General features: G+C 44.8%; 1 protein-coding gene across 1 annotated transcript in view; it reads right to left on the bottom strand.

The window, feature by feature from the left end:
• The window catches only part of cox4i1 (cytochrome c oxidase subunit 4I1), a 215,925-nt gene that overhangs the window by 125,791 nt on the left and 71,679 nt on the right, over positions 1-18,455 (bottom strand). The gene's annotated exons all lie outside the window — the stretch shown is intronic.

The raw sequence follows: 18,455 nt of genomic DNA, 5'->3' as shown, positions 1-18,455 counted from the left end.
CACATTCAACACTTTCCTTTAAAACTCAAAATAGAAGAAGAAGAACGAAGCTGAAAAAAGTGTGGTAAATCTTATTACCGTATACAATGTGTTTCATGATTTCTTTTGTTTCTATTGATAGACAGGTCAGACATCCTTGATGCCAGATGAAACATGTGCCAGGCGACTGCTGCATCCTGCCGTGTACAGGAAGAAGGGTGCCAATGCCAGAGCTGGAACGTGACACAGGAAGTAGACCAAAGCCAAGTGTCACAACCAGAGTCAACAATGAATCAACAAATGTATATAGCATACGGTGTTCAGAATGTTTAAGCAGCACAATCATGTTCCTGACTCTCTCTCCCACACACAGAGCCTGAGTGGTCCAAAGGAGAGAGAAAGTGAAACCTCTGGGGAAGCGCCTGGGCTTTCTCTGTGTTTATTTATTCATTTATTTCAGCAGGATCTCTTCTCTGTTTCCAAGGTCAGAGGTGCAACAGAGGAATGTGTTTCCTCTAAAAAAGGAAAAACCAGCACATGAAGCGGCTCCACTGTAGACTGGGACACAGTTCATTCACTTTTTACCCACACACTCACTGGACACAATATCATATCTCATTTCTAAAATGGGCTTCTCAGGGGTTCAGTGTCTCCAACATCAGATTCACTGTAACCTATTTTCAATATTTTAACACATGCAGCATACACCTTTCTTCAAAACAATATACCAAATGTTTGAAATGAGTGTGTCAGTACATGCTATTTTTAAAAGTAATCAAATGTCCATGTCACTTTGAACCTTAAACCTGTTTAAAATGGTCCAGTTTTCCAGTATGTGCGGCCAGTGCATTATGCACTTTCTCTTAAAGTTCAGCCTGTCACAGCTGTGGCTGAACTCTCTGGTGGTTCCCATCGAGCCACAGTCTGACTGGAGCCTGTGTGTGTTCTGTGAACCAGGGCTGACCCGGTCCATTTTCACCTGTATCTGTCACTCACAAGCCAGCCCCTCCTGAACCCTCATCACCATAGCTATAAGGGACCATAAAGCTTGTGTGAGCAAACTACCATGGCAGATATAGAGAGAGTCAAACTTAGATACAAATAAATCTGGGTTTGCACTTATGACATCAGCCTCTTTTGCTTATAATATCAGATTTGAAATTAAAAAAATAAAAAAAGATCAATGTTGTTCCTCACGCAGTCCTGATTGTGCCCATAGTAGCCACAAGCGGTATGATAACCCTGGACATCAGGGGCGGATGTCGGAGGAGACCCATCCGAATTTGGGGCTGGTGCTGTTCAAAATCTGCTCAGAATAATAGGACAGGAATGCTGTGTAATGACTCCCTGGGGCCGGCCAAGTTGAAGGCCCTCTGGCTTCGGCAACAACAAACAGGAATAAGTGAGCACACATAAGGCCTTTAACTGCCCCCCCTCCACACTTTTTCACTCCTTATGACACCCCCCACTCTCCCTTCCTGTGCCGACCTACTGGAGTCGGCAGTTGTTTTTGGCTGCCTGCCGTCTGGGGAAGTCATGCAACCTCAGCCTCCTCTTCTTCTGCTGCTTCTTAGCTGTGAGTGAGCTGCCAGGGAAATGCCCCTGACATGACAACTTCAGAGCAGAGGGCCCTGGAAAATGTGATTACACCCACCCTTGTCATTATCGAATAATTCTTTCCCTTGTTTTGGATTTAAAGTCTGCTCCAGTCCACTCTTTAAACTAAACGTTTAGTATTTGAATTCACGTGATGCTGTGTTTACCTGGTAAATAACCTGAGGCTTGTACTACAAAGCTGGCTAAACTTCTGTACATCTCTTACCCAGAGGCGTAGCTACCCAATAGGCAAGACCTTGGGGCCCCCAGGAGGCAGTCTTTAAGCTACAAGGAGCAGAGTTTGCACCAGCTGACCAATCAGAACAATGGAGAAGGAAAGAAAGAGCAGCATACTTCAAACATTTAAAACATGTCAAGCATAATCTTAAACATATTTGAGCAAATAAGAGATTAAATATAAGCCAAAGGAAACTCAGGTGCTGCGTTCATGCGGAGTCTGCACCAATCACAGGCACGAGAGTTGCGCCACTGAGAAAGTTCATTTAAATACCACTCATGGATAAAACAGACTAAAGCACAAATGTGTTATAGTAATGAAATAGATCATACAGCCCCAGAGACTGAATGAATGGCTCTGATGTTTGCGCAGAAAGATGCACATGTGTGCAGACAGCCTACATTTAAGTGTTTCATTCTGTAGCCTCAACATTTCATCTGGGAATCACCTGCATAATCTGTGCAGCCTATCAGAATATAATTCCTACTATTTATAAATATGTGCACATTGATATAAAAGAATAGACACTGTATCTTATGCACTCCACTGCTCTCTCTCTCTCTCACTCCAGCCGCTGCTTCGTTCAGTTGGATTTGCATCTCTGATTGGTCAAAGAGTCATCTTCTTATCTTATTCTGCAACTTAACCTGGTCTGGAGCAGGTTATGAGTTCAGGGCATGTTGCCATAGAAATATGATAGAAATTGAACCAGCTTTGTTGCACCGCCAAACCAGGGTTAACCCCAAAGTTATCCTTCTAAGCCACTTATCCAGCTTTGTAGTATAGGCTTCTCTGTTCTTTGAACAAAAGTACATTCCCAGTCTCCACCTTTGGACACTCTGCAAGAGCAGAGCAGCTTTTTCTTTTGCCCTTTACCCTATATGTGCTTGTCTAGTGTGCGCACTTGGCAAGGACTCCACCAGATACATGTGGTGCATGTGAGTCTAAAATTCCCTTCTCTTCTGGTCTGGATCCCGGGGTGCGTTGGTCACGCGAGGAGAAGAGCCAGAGGAAGGAAGAAGGCCGGGCGGACGACCTTTGAAACAGCCATCTCTACATACAGTAAATACTGCTGACTCACCACTGTCACTAACCATGGTGCAAGAGGTGTAAGGTTTGTAGCTATTCTGGGGGAAAATGTGCTTTTGACAATACAAATGTGTTTTTGGAATTGTATTCTTTATTTGCATTTTTGAAATGAATACTTTAAAATATAATAAAAGGTTAGGGAGAATGAGGTTTTTTTTTTTTTGTAGTGTTCATCATATGTCATCATTATGAGGGGATTAAGAGCAATAAGAAAAGTGGTTTCATTCTGATTTTGCTTTGTTTAGTTTCATCTTTTTTATTATCTATTATTATTATCATTATTATTATTATTATTTATTAATAATTGTATTATTTATTTATTAGTATCTTTATTATTTTTCCTCTCCATCCCTTGTTGGGAAATGGGAGGTTTTGTCTATGGGAGTTTTTGTTTATAGGAGATCTTCCACTGAAAGTGTTTTTCAGACTTCCTATAAGTGATCTGTTCTTCTGTATCTACCTCTGTATCTACCTGTGTTGCATCAATGAAATTTCCCCATGTGGGACAATAAAGGATTATCTTATCTTATCTTATTATCATCATCATCTATTTGTTTCCAGCAGCTGCACCCTTAAAAAGTGTAATAAATAATATATATATATATATATATATATATATATATATATATATATATATATATATATATATATATATATATATATATATATATATATATATATATATATATATATATATATATATATATATATATATATATAAATAAATATTGTATCATTATTTGACTAGAACCCAGAAACCTTTGTATAATATCCATAAAGTTTCTGATGGTTTTACCACAGTATATGGCAAGTAATGGACATTTTTGAACACATAACAAAGGTTTTCATATAGGACAATATTTCCAAAGCCTGCGATCTGCAGTGCTTTGTAATGCACTTTGGGGTGCACGGTGGCAAATGCGGTTAGCGCTCTTGCCTCCCAAGAAGGAGATCATGGGTTCAATTCCAAGACCAGACCCACATCACATGATCTCTCTGGGTGGAGTCTGCATGTTCTCCCCGTGTTACTGTGGGTTCTCCCCAGGTTCTCCGGCTCCTCCCACCGTCCAAACACATGCATGTGTTAGGTAGAATTGGCAACTCTAAATTGGCCCTATGGACAAGTGTTGAAAATTAGCATATTCTGCTATAACACTTAAAACATTGCATCTGGTTCGTCCAATGCATGTCCATATTATTATTATTTTTTTAATAATAATTCATATTTCATAAAGACACTGTTGAATCTATTTTTAAATGTCATCATGATTGGTTGTGTCTCATCAGAAGCGTAAAGCACAGTAAGCAGCAGGCTATATTTTTCATCTACAGAAAGGAGAGGCCTTATCTTTCGCTGTCTTCTGGACAATTAAAAGAAAAGATCCATGCATTTAATTAATCTTCAAAGAAAGCATGCAAAAGCCTCTACTGTATGATTGAGTACATGTGTGTGAATGCTGATGCCTCCACCTCACCTTTCCGCTCTCCCACAGCTTCCCGAGGATGAAAGCGAGTGAAACCCCAGACTAGTGGGGCTCCACAGCCAATTAGGAGTGTTTATTTAGCCAGCCACAGCCGCGAGCAGCACAAGAGCACAGGGCCAGCCACACAGCCTGCAGGGAAACCGCCTCTTCCTCACCTCTTCCCTGCTTTCAACCTAAAGCCCTTAAACGTGTACTGACCTTAACCTTTCTGCATGGATGTGTGTGTGGACCCAGAGACTTTGACTTATACATACAATTCAGAAGAAAGGACTTCATATTAGAAAAACATGCATTCTCATCTGGAAGTGACAAGGTGTAATGTGCACTGTCCATGTGTGTGTGTGTGTGTGTGTGTGTGTGTGTGTGTGTGTGTGTGTGTGTGTGTGTGTGTGTGGTGTGTGTGGTGTGTGTGGTGATAGTCATAGTGGGTGTCGGAGCGTTCTAATTATGTGCGCTTTTAAGCATGGAATACGTTGCATTACGATAACTGGCCTGGAGATTCTTTATTTCATCTGCCTCAGAGATGAGATTGAATGAATTTGATTATTTGATAAATATTGTAAAACATATTATTATTATTATTATTATTATTATTATAAATATTGTAAACCCCGCACACATCAGGTATTAAACTTGTTTTTTCCTCTGTAAATCTGGATTCTCAGGACATAGTCATGTGGTTGATGTCACATCTGTCAGATTGTTTTATTTCCCAGCAGCATTAGCTCCATTGTTGGATTGTGATGGTGACAGTGCTGCGGTTTCTTCCTGCATGGATTTCATTGGCATAAATCACCTATTACAATGTCTGCTCTTCTCACGGCACAAAAGTAACATGATGAGTTCTGGCCTTGCAATGTTCTAACAGATAAACTCAAGCCTGGGAGTATTTATAAAAGCATGAAACTCTACCTCCAAATTATATATCTTTTAAAAAACATGTGAAGTATAGTATTCAAGTTTACGTCTGAAGGGATTAAAACTCACGGAGGAGCATCCTCTCCATAATCCATCACTGTAATCAGGAAGCCAAGCCGCCGTTGGTCTGTTTCCTCACCCTCTTGCTTTACTTCTTCCCTTTCTTTTTCTCTCAGTGGTGCAAACTCCCCATGATGAATTGGCGTGGTGACGGACGCCTGAGGGGGCCTTTAGTGTGGGATGCATATTTGGATGAATGTTGGGAGATGCAATGTGTAGAAGAGACAGAGGGATTTTTGCACAGCTGGGATTATTCTGTCCATATAGATCTAGTTTTATCTCACTTTGAATGCGTATTATTATATTTTTGATATATGTACATGTTTATATCATCACATTTACTTGTTATGTGTTTGTCAGAGCACATTCCTTCAAATTATGTTCAAGTTTTATGCCAGATGCCCTTCCTGATGTCCTTCAAACCGTCTATATATTTATGCACTTAACTGACACAAGGGATACAGTGCATGTAAACTCTCTTGGACTTGGGTTTCTATTTATTCAAATGCACATGTCAAATGTACCTCAACCTGACTGGCAGCCATATGTCCATCAGCCAGCCCCATGGCAGCTATGGCTACTCAAATGAGAGAGTAGAGTGAATGATTAGCGCAATGTAAAACGCTTGAGTATAATTGTAAGTAAGTGCATTAAAATGATTGAAGTAGAAGGTTCTCCTCACCAGTACCACACAAACCTCAGAAATGGGATGGGACATAGAGAGTAATACACAAAAGGAAGTGCTTACTTCCATTGCTCGGAGGTGTTGAGGTGTGTGTTCTGGAAAGGTCATAAATGCACCAATGAAGTCTATGTACAAGTCCACATGGCTCCAGACTGGGGCGTCCACTAAAGTGAAGAGTGAAAGGATCTTTTTGTTCACCTCTCTAGACTCCTGTGGTGGCATTGGGAAGTACCCGTTTACACAAATACTCGCTCCACAGTAAACAAACCGGTGCGCTGGACAGGTATCCAACGGGCCAAACTGAGCCGTATGTCACGCAACAAGATACAGGCCAACTGCGGGTTCACTGCGGGTTCACCCAGCGCGCGCACACACACACACACATACACACGCACGCACGCACACACACACGCACGCACGCACACGCACGCACGCACACACGCACGCACACACACACGCACGCACGCACACGCACGCACGCACACACGCACGCACGCACGCACACACACACGCGCACACACGCACGCACACACACACACAGACACGCACGCACACACGCACGCACACACACACGCACAGACACACAGACACACACACACACTCCAACAAAAGAGGGCACTAAGGAATTCAAATTTGATAAGCAGTTATAAATAGTTTACAGTGTTTACATGACTCTAATTGGCTGTAATTTCCCAGTGGGTGTCTGTGGATGAAATAGAACAATGAATAAAACTCAAATGATGTCATGTTGATGGGTAAACCAGAGTGGATTCACTGTTGACTCATTTCCATGCATTTGCCAAGTGAGACCAACTTAAACGGTCAAACAGTCACATATATTACATTGCATACTATAACTGTGATTCAAAATGAGGTTTCAACAGAGACAAAGAATGACAATCTGTGTTTTCGACACATTTCTACAGTAACTGATGCTCATTTGGTACACACATTTTCTTAACATAAAAAAAGAGATATTTTAGTGTCCCAGTCAAGAGAGATTGACAATAAGAAAACCTGAATCTAGAAATGATAATGGATCAATTTAGATCAAGATTAAATAAAAGGGCATGGCCATTTATAATAGCAATAATAATAATGTCTTCCCATAGTGATCTACATACTTTCATTCACTCCACTTGTACTAGGTACTGTAGCCACAGCTGCCTTGGGAGACTGATTAGAAGTTGTGCCATTGGCCAGTCTGACCAGCACCTCTTTCTCACTCACACACGAGACAATGTTCTGGACCGTGTGGGCCTGCACGGCCTGTTTGGTGCATTAGACACACTGTTGGCTGCTTGGACTGCACTGACAAGGCTTTTGTTTTCACTTCCCTCTTATTGAACACAGATTTGGGAGAAGTGAAGAAAAGTGGAGAAAGTAAAAGAGGAGCCATGTTGGAGAGAATTTGAGGAGGTTACTCGACAGCTTGTTTATCATAACAGCTGCTGTCAACAGAGGAAACCTGGCAAGCAACATCAAAGACCCATTCAAACTCACCTCCGCCATCTGAGTCCCCCAAACACCCCACACACAATGACATGTTGGCCCCATCCCACAGCCGACATGCAGAATAAATCTAAATAAAACCATACAACAGGCTAAATGTCAGGTTAGAGGAAGTAATGTTCCAGCTGTGATTACCTAAACTGAGCGCTCACAGGCTCGGAGGTCTGTTTTTACGATTGTTCTGCTTTTTGTGTAAATGAATTAAAGTTCCATTTCAGTGGCGCCCCTCACATGTGCCAACACATTCTTCTTGCTGGCCCTGCTTCAGCACATCTCCTTCACAGGCTGTTAATAGGCCGCGGTCCCCGCAAACCCTCCCCTGAAGACAGCAGAGGTAGGGGTAGTAGCCAACAAGAGCTTTTTATGGGCACTATTTCAGCAGAACCCTCAAAGGCTTAGAGGATGAGGTTACATTTTATTTCCCTGTAAAGTGGGATTTCCATGCACTGTCTTCTTGTGTCACTCTGCTGCCATCTTTGGGCACAAAACAGGAACTGCACTTTTCAATTGCCATGGAAACATACAGGAGGAGGCGCCTCAAAAACAGATTTATGAAGAAGATTCTTTTGTGCAATATTTTGTAATAGAATTTTTTTAGGATAAAAGGTTACGCAGTGGATCTTTACTGTTTAATATTGTAACTTAAAGTTGTAGCTCATTTGTGGTTTAGTATTTTGTCCATATACAGTTTTACAATACTATTCAATGGCTGAATAGGCTACATGTGGTTTACAGAAAATAATTGTTGAAAAAAAGTTGAATTCTTAATTGAGCAGCCAAATGCAATCAATTTTATTTGTCACTAAAATCAAGGAAGATGATGATTGAATTACTGTCCTAAATGCTCTTCTATCTGTAACAATACATGTCTATCCTCTTTCTGTTTTTAATTGTTTCCATATAAAAAACACAGAACAAGGAACAGGGAACATAATTAGGGAGTATAAACCAGAATAAAAATACCGCTGGCATAGAACAAAGGAAATACAAATTATAACATTTCAAGTCCGACATCTAAGTCCTATTTAGTCCTAAATCTATAAAATATCTAAATGTTCTGTTACTATGTCAGTCTAGTCTTTGATTGTTGGCTCAGCTTGTGTCATTCATGTTTTTGATGATGGCCTCCTTCCCTGACCCCAAAAGAGTGCTCTAAAGGTATCCGTTTATTCTGGCCATGTCAGGAGATTCAAGGTAAATATTTCTGAGCAACAGGACACCCCGAAACACAGGGTAATGGTCCTGGTAACCACAATCTATCCAGCAGTCATTAGGGGCGATTTTGACGTTATGTTTTGAAAAGACATTCTTCCAACAGAACTCCTTCCAAACATGTGCATTTGTGCTCCTCCATTGGGATGTACAGTATCAATATTTTCCCAATCTTCATTAGTCAAAACAAAGTTACCTTCTCTTTACTATTTATGTTAATATCTATTTGTCCAGATTATGAATGCATTTATGTAATGTAGATATTATTCCCATTGGAAGTTCTGCCTTAATAAACATTCCAGTCAGAGGGTCATAATGGTTGTTGCTTTTTTTTAATTTCTTGGATATAATGACTCCTACAATAACTCCTCCCATGTTCCTCAAGACAAAGGATTCCTTCAACATATCAAAGCCTTTCATTTTCTTTTACAATTTTCCAGTTGCTGCTGTTTGGTCTCAGTTTAAGATTTTAACAACTTTATTTAGTTTGTATGTTTTGATTAGCTCTTTCCAGGTAGTGCACGCAGATTTTACCCGAGGATTCTCCAATTCCTCCATTTGACCCAGACCTTTATCTGTAGAGGAAACTCTGGCGTCACATGCATTACATTCAATATTTATCCATTAAGATTCATATTCAGGATTACACAAATAACAGCAACACTCATTCGAGGTGAGATAAATGAGATTAATCCAAACCACTTTTTCTTTTTTCTTTTGATAATTGTATGTTTTGAATTGGATGTGTTTTTTTTGCCATGCCGTACAAATATTTCTATCCTCTTGCCAAAAGTCTTCCTAGTAAAGAAGGGCTGTGTATCACATCCAATCAATCAGCGAAGATGAACGTCTTATTGTTCAACTCTTATTAAAGGTTACACAGGACTGAGAAATGGGTAAGCTATTGTCATAAACCGTCATAAAGATTATTACAACATAAAACAAGCAAAAACACAGCTATGACAGATGGTGACAATTATGTATCATCTTTACGGGCTCAATTTTATTCACTTTGGCAACAAGAAAGTTACTGGGAACACAAAAAGCCAACCCTTATATTGGATCATTATATTGATTTATTTTCTATTATATCAATTATGTCTCCTTGAACCGACACCTTAATGTGGTGGAGGGGTTTGAGTGCCCGAATGATCCCGGGAGCTATGTTGTCGGGGGCTTCATGCCCCTGGTAGGGTCTCCCAAGGCAAACAGGTCCTAGGTGACGGGTCAGACAAAGATCGGTTCAGAAGCCTCTTATGATGACAACACGAACAAGGCAGTTTACGTCGCCCGGATCGGCGTCACCGGGGCCCCATCCTGGAGCCAGGCCTGGGATGGGTGCTCCATGGCGAGCGCCTGGTGGCCGGGTCTTACCCCACGGGGCCCGGCCGGGCACAGCCCGAAAGAGCGACGTGGGGCCGCCCTCCCGTGGGCCCACCACCCGCAGGAGGATCCATAAGGGGCCGGTGCAGAGAGATCTGGGCGGCAGTCGACGGCAGGGGCCTCGGCGACCAGATCTCCAGACACAGAGACTAACTCTGGGGACATGGAATGTCACCTCGCTGGGGGGGAAAGAGCCTGAGCTTGTGCGGGAGGTTGAGCGATACCGACTAGATATAGTCGGCCTCACCTCCACGCACAGTTTGGGCTCTGGAACCCATCTCCTCGAGAGGGGCTGGACGCTCCACTTCTCTGGTGTTGCCGCGGGGAGAGGCGGCGGGCTGGTGTGGGCTTGCTGATAGCCCCTCAGCTCAGCCGCCACGTGTTGGAGTTTACCCCGGTGAACGAGAGGGTCGCGTCCCTCCGCCTTCGGGTGGGGGACAGGTCTCTCGCTGTTGTGGCGGCCTACGGGCCGAACAGCAGTGCAGAGTACCCGGCCTTCTTGGAGTCCTTGGGAGGGGTACTGGACAGTGCACCGACCGGGGACTCCGTTGTTCTACTGGGGGACTTCAACGCCCACGTGGGCAATGACAGTGACACCTGGAGAGGGGTGATCGGGAAGAACGGCTTCCCCGATCTGAACCCGAGCGGTGTTCAGTTATTGGACTTCTGTGCTAGCCACGGATTGTCCATAACGAACACCATGTTCAAGCACAAGGGTGTCCATCAGTGCACATGGCACCAGGACACCCTAGGCCGGAGGTCAATGATCGACTTTGTTGTCGTGTCATCAGACCTCCGGCCGCGTGTCTTGGACACTCGGGTGAAGAGAGGGGCAGAGTTGTCAACCGATCACCACCTGGTGGTGAGTTGGATCCGCTGGCGGAGGAGGAAGCCGGACAGACTTGGCAGACCCAAGCGCATTGTGAGGGTCTGTTGGGAACGTCTAGTGGAGCCCTCTGTCAGTAGGGTATTCAACTCGCACCTCCGGGAGAGCTTCTCCCATGTCCCGGGGGAGGTTGGGGACATTGAGTCCGAGTGGACCATGTTCTCCGCCTCCATTGTTGATGCGGCTGCTTGGAGTTGTGGTCGCAAGGTCTCCGGTGCCTGTCGTGGCGGCAACCCCCGAACCCGGTGGTGGACACCGGAAGTAAGGGATGCCGTCAGACTGAAGAAGGAGGCCTATCAGGCCACTCTGGCTTGTAGGTCTCCGGAGGTCATCGACGGGTATCGGCAGGCCAAGCAAGCCGCGGCTCGTGCTGTCGCAGAGGCAAAAACCCGGGCCTGGGAGGAGTTCGGGGAGGCCATGGAGGAGGACTATCGGTCGGCACCAAAGAAATTCTGGCAAACCGTCCGGCGCCTCAGGAGGGGGAAGCAGTGTCTCACCAACACCGTTTACGGTGCGGGTGGAGGCCTGCTGACCTCGCCTGGGGATGTCGTCGGACGGTGGAAGGAATACTTTGAGGATCTCCTTAATCCCTCAGTCACGTCTTCCGAAGAGGAAGTAGAGACCGGGGACTCGGAGGCTGGCTCATCCATCACCCAAGCTGAAGTCACTGAGGTTGTTCGCAAACTCCTCGGTGGCAGGGCTCCGGGGGTGGATGAGATCCGCCCTGAGTACCTAAAGTATCTGGATGTTGTAGGACTGTCTTGGTTGACACGTCTCTGCAACATCGCGTGGCGTTCGGGGAGCGTGCCTCTGGACTGGCAGACCGGGGTGGTGGTCCCTCTGTTCAAGAAGGGGGACCGGAGGGTGTGTTCCAACTACAGAGGGATCACACTCCTCTGCCTCCCGGGTAAGGTCTATTCCAAGGTACTGGAGAGGAGAATCCGACCGATAGTCGAAACTCGGATTCAGGAGGAGCAGAGTGGTTTTCGTCCCGGTCGTGGAGCACTGGACCAGCTCTATACCCTCCATCGGGTGCTCGAGGGCTCATGGGAGTTTGCCCAACCAGTCCACATGTGCTTTGTGGATCTGGAGAAGGCTTTCGACCATGTCCCTCGGGGTGTCCTTTGGGGGGTGCTCCGGGAGTACGGGGTCCGGGGCCCTTTGCTCAGGGCTGTCCGGTCCCTGTATGACCGGAGCAGGAGCTGTGTTCGCATTGCCGGCAGTAAGTCAGACCTGTTCCCAGTGCATGTTGGACTCCGCCAGGGCTGCCCTTTGTCACCGGTTCTGTTCATAATTTTTATGGACAGAATTTCTAGGCGCAGTCAGGGGTCGGAGGGTGTCCGGTTTGGGGACCACAGGATCTCATCTCTGCTGTTTGCAGACGATGTTGTCCTGATGGCTCCATCAAACCCGGACCTGCAACATGCACTGGGACGGTTTGCAGCCGAGTGTGAAGCGGCTGGGATGAGAATCAGCACCTCCAAATCCGAGGCCATGGTTCTCGACCAGAAAAAGGTGGCTTGCCCTCTCCAGGTGGGTGGGGTGTCCTTGCCCCAAGTGGAGGAGTTCAAGTATCTCGGGGTCTTGTTCACGAGTGAGGGAAGGATGGAGCGTGAGATCGACAGGCGGATCGGTGCAGCGGCTGCAGTGATGCAGTCGCTGCATCGGACCGTTGTGGTAAAGGGGGAGCTGAGCCGAAAGGCAAAGCTCTCTATTTACCGGTCGGTCTACGTTCCTACCCTCACCTATGGTCATGAGCTTTGGGTAGTGACCGAAAGAACAAGATCGCGGATACAAGCGGTCGAAATGAGTTTCCTCCGCCGTGTGGCTGGGCGCTCCCTTAGAGATAAGGTGAGGAGCTCGGCCACACGGGGGGAGCTCGGAGTAGAGCCGCTGCTCCTCCACGTCGAGAGGAGCCAGCTGAGGTGGCTCGGGCATCTGTTCCGGATGCCTCCTGGGCGCCTCCCTCGGGAGGTGTTTCAGGCATGTCCCACCGGGAAGAGGCCCCGGGGAAGACCCAGGACACGCTGGAGAGACTATGTTTCTCGGCTGGCCTGGGAACGCCTCGGGATCCCCCCGGAGGAGTTAGAGGAAGTGTCTGGGGAGGAGGAAGTCTGGGAGTCCCTGCTCAAGGCAAGGCAAGGCAAGGCAAGTTTATTTGTAGAGCACATTTCATACACAAGGCAATTCAAAGTGCTTCACAGCAGGAAAAATGCATTCAAATCACAAAGAAATTACAGAAACAGAAATACAATAAAATTAACTAAATTAAAAATTATCAATCCAACTGATTTTCTAAACTAATAAAATCACAAACAAAAGAGAAGAGTGCAAAGAAAAAATCCTTTCAGTCATATGCGCAGCTAAACAAAACTGTTTTTAGCTTAGATTTGAACATTGTCAGAGTAGAAGCCTGTCTCACATCTTCTTGAGCTGCTCAGACTGCTGCCCCCGCGACCCGGCCCCGGATAAAGCGGCAGAAGATGGATGGACGGATGGATGTAAATATGATTTAATCCTCCATTCTCTAGTCGGATTCAGAATATGTTTGGGGTCTGTGTGGTGTAAAGGATGCCTGTCATTCAGTGGTGGGCCGTCAGGGCAAGCAAGGCCTTCTCTGCTAGCCTAAACATAATCAGTATTATTCTCAAGCGTAAGAGTTTTACTCTTCATTTCATGGCTTTCCTCTTGTTGCACTGCTTCTGCCCCAGGTTCAGATTTGGAGGGCTGGTCTTATGTTAGAGCTTTTATCCAATCATATTCAGCCGTCATGTGTTGCCAGGGATCTAAAATCTGCCCTCAGGCCTTCAGACCTCAACAGAGCTGGTGCTTGTAGCTAAAAGTGAATGGAAATGAAAATGATGTGTCAACCAATCATCTTCAGAGTTGGCTCTTGTACGTCTGCTGCTGTTGCTCAGGAGCCAGCAGCAGGTGCATCACGTGCACGTCTTTTGATTGGATCACCAATATTAAGAAGCAGGTCCTATGGGCGGGGCTTTGCGAAACCTCACAAACTCTGATGGAGGAAACTGCATTTGACAGTCACATTCATCCACGTACTACTAAGCTGTTTTTTCAACCCACAACGGGCGGAAGGAGGACAATATATTGATTTGGTCGAGGATATAATTATAATGCCTTTCTCAAGACAAACTTTTCAAGAAAAGTTAGCCATTGTAAGGAGAGGTCGTCCAACGCCGACGCTGCAAAGCCTGTTACAGGCGGGTTTGTTCCCGCTTTCAAAGTTTGGACATGGCGCGTTGAAAACTCGTTGAAAACGCTTTTTGCTGGAAAATGCACGGACACCGGTGTGAAGAACGCACGGAGCGGACACCCGCGTGAAGAACGCACGGAGCGGACACCCGCGTGAAGAACGCATGGAGCAGACACCCGCGTTACGGAGCAGACACCCCCGCGTGAAGAACGCACGGAGCGGACACCCGCGTTAAAGGCGCAATGGACGATTTTTCGGCGATTTGAGAACGCAGGCGGAAGTGCGCATGCGCACTCCCCCGTGCGGACCGATACAACACACACGTGCGTTTGTTTATTAGCGCAACGGAGCGCATCGCATCTCTCGTCTCCCGTAGATTTCCGTCCACTTCTGCGTCAGCTCGAACTGTCTTTCTCCGTCTTCATTTTGCCCTGTACACTGAGGGAACTATATTATGATAGATCCATGCGCTTAGGCACGCGGAAACGTGGGGACGAGCCTGACGCGGCTGCAGGTGAGCGGTAGGTGCGTTTTATGATTGATACGTGGCAGGACAAATGATTTATCCATGCCACGAAGAAATATGATAACAAACTTTGTTGAAACAAATCGTCCATTCCACCTTTAAGAACGCACTGAGAACGATGTGGAGAACGTGCGGAGAGCGGAGCGGAGAACACACGGACATCGGCACAGAGAAGGTGAGGCAACGCCTGTTTAAACTGCGTTTCTCTCTAAATGTATAGTGTCTAGAGCCATGGCATCATAATGATGGTAACATGATGGTAATAAGAGGTGGATTCATTCGGGTGGGACTGTGTATGACCTCACTGAAGGCCCAAGCCCCAGACCCACGGCCTGTACTGTTTTTGTATCGACCCCACGGATTAAACTATTTCCAGATTTGGACAGCAGGGGGCGCGGTACTGTGCTTTTAATAGAAGTCATGCTCCATATTTGAGTGCGCACATGCATGAAAAGCATCAGAGGTCTTCACATGGAATTATTCACAAGTACACGTGCATTTGTTTGGATAAATCGACATAAAAAAAATAAAAAAAATTAAAAAAAACTAGGTGCTTACCATTTACCATTGCAATTTGCTCTGAGGTCATGATTAATCAAGGCGAATTATTTCAAAGTTTTAATGTTTTTTTTAAGTGGGCAAGATGAGATGGAGCAGAGACAGTGATATGCAGTTTCAAAGTCCTTGAAATACTCAAATACTATTCATCTAATGCAGTGATTCCATAAGTGGAGGCATCAGAGGCACTAAAACCCCAAAGGTTGTCCACACAATAAAACGAAAAAACGAAGAAAAAAAAAACCCTTTACTTCACATAATTGTATATCATTTCAGGTATATATATTATTATTGGGGGCATTAATAAGGTTCGAAATTTAGGAATGGCTGATGGACTGTTTAATACCCTTGATGGACTTTTTGTTTTTTTAATATTTATTTATTTAAGGACATTTAAGCATTGGACGAACCAGATGCAATGTTTTAAGTGTTATAGCAGAATATGCTAATTTTCAACACCAATTTGTACCTAACACATGCATGTCACTCGTGTCTTGTGAGTGTTAAACAGTGGAAAGGCAGTGAGCAGAGAAAGAGCTGTGTTTTAGTCACACTCTGCTCCATGTGCCCATCGTGTCCCTCCAGGCTCTGGTCTGCAGCACAGACACAGAGAGCTCTGGAGGAAGCCAGATGTGCCTGAAAGGTGTTTGAGTGCAGCTCCATGTTTGTTTCATGAGCCCCACGTTATAACCAGACCAAACCCCATCAAGGCGGAGATGTAAGCACCCGGGTGACATTGATAGGACTTAGATTACTCAGACAGACACACAGAAAGCTTCTACAGTGCACTGACAGGCATTTATTTCAATTCAAAACAACCATTACTTTATTCAAGCAGTGTTTTCATTTTGACCTGTCATATCTGATTTACCAATGTCTATTTGTGTTGTGTATTCAGCAGATCTGTGCTGATTCATTCCCAGCTCCGCAGAGCAACACGACCAGACAAGGACCTTTTGGGACGAGCAGGTTGACGGGGGCAGTGACGTCATCCAGGACGACAAATGAGAGGACACTTTCCAAATATGGACGAGGCCATGTTGAATGCGGGTCATCCAAGGATACAGCAGGAAAACAAGAGTCATCTGAGAAAGGGCATCAGTCTCACAGGAGGTTTTATGAGAGTACTTGTGCACTGTTGTCCTCGTGCGTGCAAAGATATACTACAGTTTAGTCATCCACATGTATCTCGCCTGGACTGGGTTGTTTTAGGGTGGCAAGGGCAAATGTGTCAACTGTAAATAATGATGCTCTGAACCCCTCTGATAATCTCTCACCACATGGTCATTCACAGAAGGATGAAGAGGCGGACGTGGAATGTTGTTCATATGAAACCCTTTCTTGCTTTTGCAATGATGATGATTTGATCATGTTGTAGACAAAATATTATGCACCATATTAAACAATCACATTTGCATCATTTTAATGGTTCATTAATTCATTTAGCAAAACAATGACACACATATTTATTAGAGTCATGAAATCTCATGGTTTCTTGATTAGCAAAATATTTTTGTGTGTCTGGATACAAACATAAACTCTATGTCAATGTATTAATCCATTCTTACATTCCAAATAAACTCACTGATCACTGAGTAGTGGGTTTGCCATTGTCAATGGTGATAATTTTAGATTGAGCTTTTTAGTTGAGGTCTAGACAAGCACTGAGAGATAAGGCCAATGTGAACAGCACTCAAATTTTGCTTCGAATGAAACGATACAGAATTTTCCACTTGCTGTGCCATTGGTGAGATTCACAAGATAGTTTGCACACATTCTTGTTCACATTGTAATCACCCAAAAACATAAAGGTTTTATAAAATACTGCACATGAGTAGAGGCCAAAGATTATTGGTGGAAAAGGATTTGGTTTACAGTAAGTGTCAAATACAGAAAGCTAGAGGGACTACAAACCTTTATAGCGCCAATAGTAGAGCACTTGGCAAGGCAAATTCTCTGGTCTGGAAAGATCAATCGACCAATTAATTATTCAGTCCAAAGCTCAAAATGGAGAAGTGATAAGGAGTCAGCACAGCAGCCAAATGCTGAGTCAGGATTCTGGTTGATACTGTACAAAATGTTATTGGATTCTCCACAATGTGAAATGTTGATCTTGATCTGATCTGATGTCATCAGGAGAGTAAGATGGAGATCGCATTATACCTAAATAATGTCACAGTTTCCATGCTTCCATGTTCTGCTTATCCAGGGCCAGAGGCAGCAGTCTGAGCATGGAGGGCCCCCACATCCTTTCCACACACACTTCTTCCAGCTTCTCCTGAAGAATCCTGAGGCGTCGAGAGACATCGCCCAGGGAGGCGTCCAGGAGGCATCTCAACAGATGCCCAAGCTACCTCAGCTGTCTCCTCTCCACATGGCAGCAACGGCTCTACTCCGAGCTCTTCCCGTCTGACTGAGCTTCTCACCCTTGAAGGGCGCGCCCAGCCACCCCGCGGAGGAAAATCCTTTGATTGCTTGAATTCACGATCTTGTCCTTCCAGTCATTACCCAAACCTCATGACCAGGTGAGGGTAAATCTAGAGCTTTGCCTTTTGACTCAGCTCCTTCTTCACCACAACCGTCTGAAACAATCTCACGATCCATCCTTCCCTCACTTGAGGTCAAGACACCGAGATACTTGAACACCTCTACTTGGGCCAAGGACCCCACAACTCCTCAACCAACAGTCCCACAACATCCAGAGATACTCAGTCAGGACAGATCTCCTCCACCCCCCAAAGTCTTTCTACCAAGGCGTTTGTCAGCATTTGGTTCATGTTAAACTTACAGCCTTTTTGTACACTAAGCTGTTAATGTGATAAAGGCTGAGTAACACTTGTTAATAACCAGGAAGCCACATGGTCTATCTGTCCTTTTGTCATCAGTGCCTTCAAGCAAAGCTAATGCTCTAGTGAAGTGAGCCTTTATTTCTCACTTTGCTAATAGGAATCAAAAAACATGTTTTTATTTAATGAACCCTAACACACCTTAAATGCTGTACAGTGTATTCATTCTTTGAGCAGGTGCCAAAAATCAGTTACAGTAATAGTCTGCAAAGTTTTACTCAGCCTACAATGAATTCCAATAGGAAGTTAGGAGGGAATTCTTCCATGTC

This window comes from Eucyclogobius newberryi, unplaced genomic scaffold, assembly GCF_026437365.1.
Source record: "Eucyclogobius newberryi isolate DKJ021-1_F unplaced genomic scaffold, fEucNew1.0.hap1 SCAF_5, whole genome shotgun sequence".
Taxonomy (NCBI): Eukaryota; Metazoa; Chordata; class Actinopteri; order Gobiiformes; family Gobiidae; genus Eucyclogobius; species Eucyclogobius newberryi.
The sequence above is the reverse complement of the archived record's forward strand: the minus strand, read 5'-3'. Positions and strand labels throughout refer to the sequence as shown.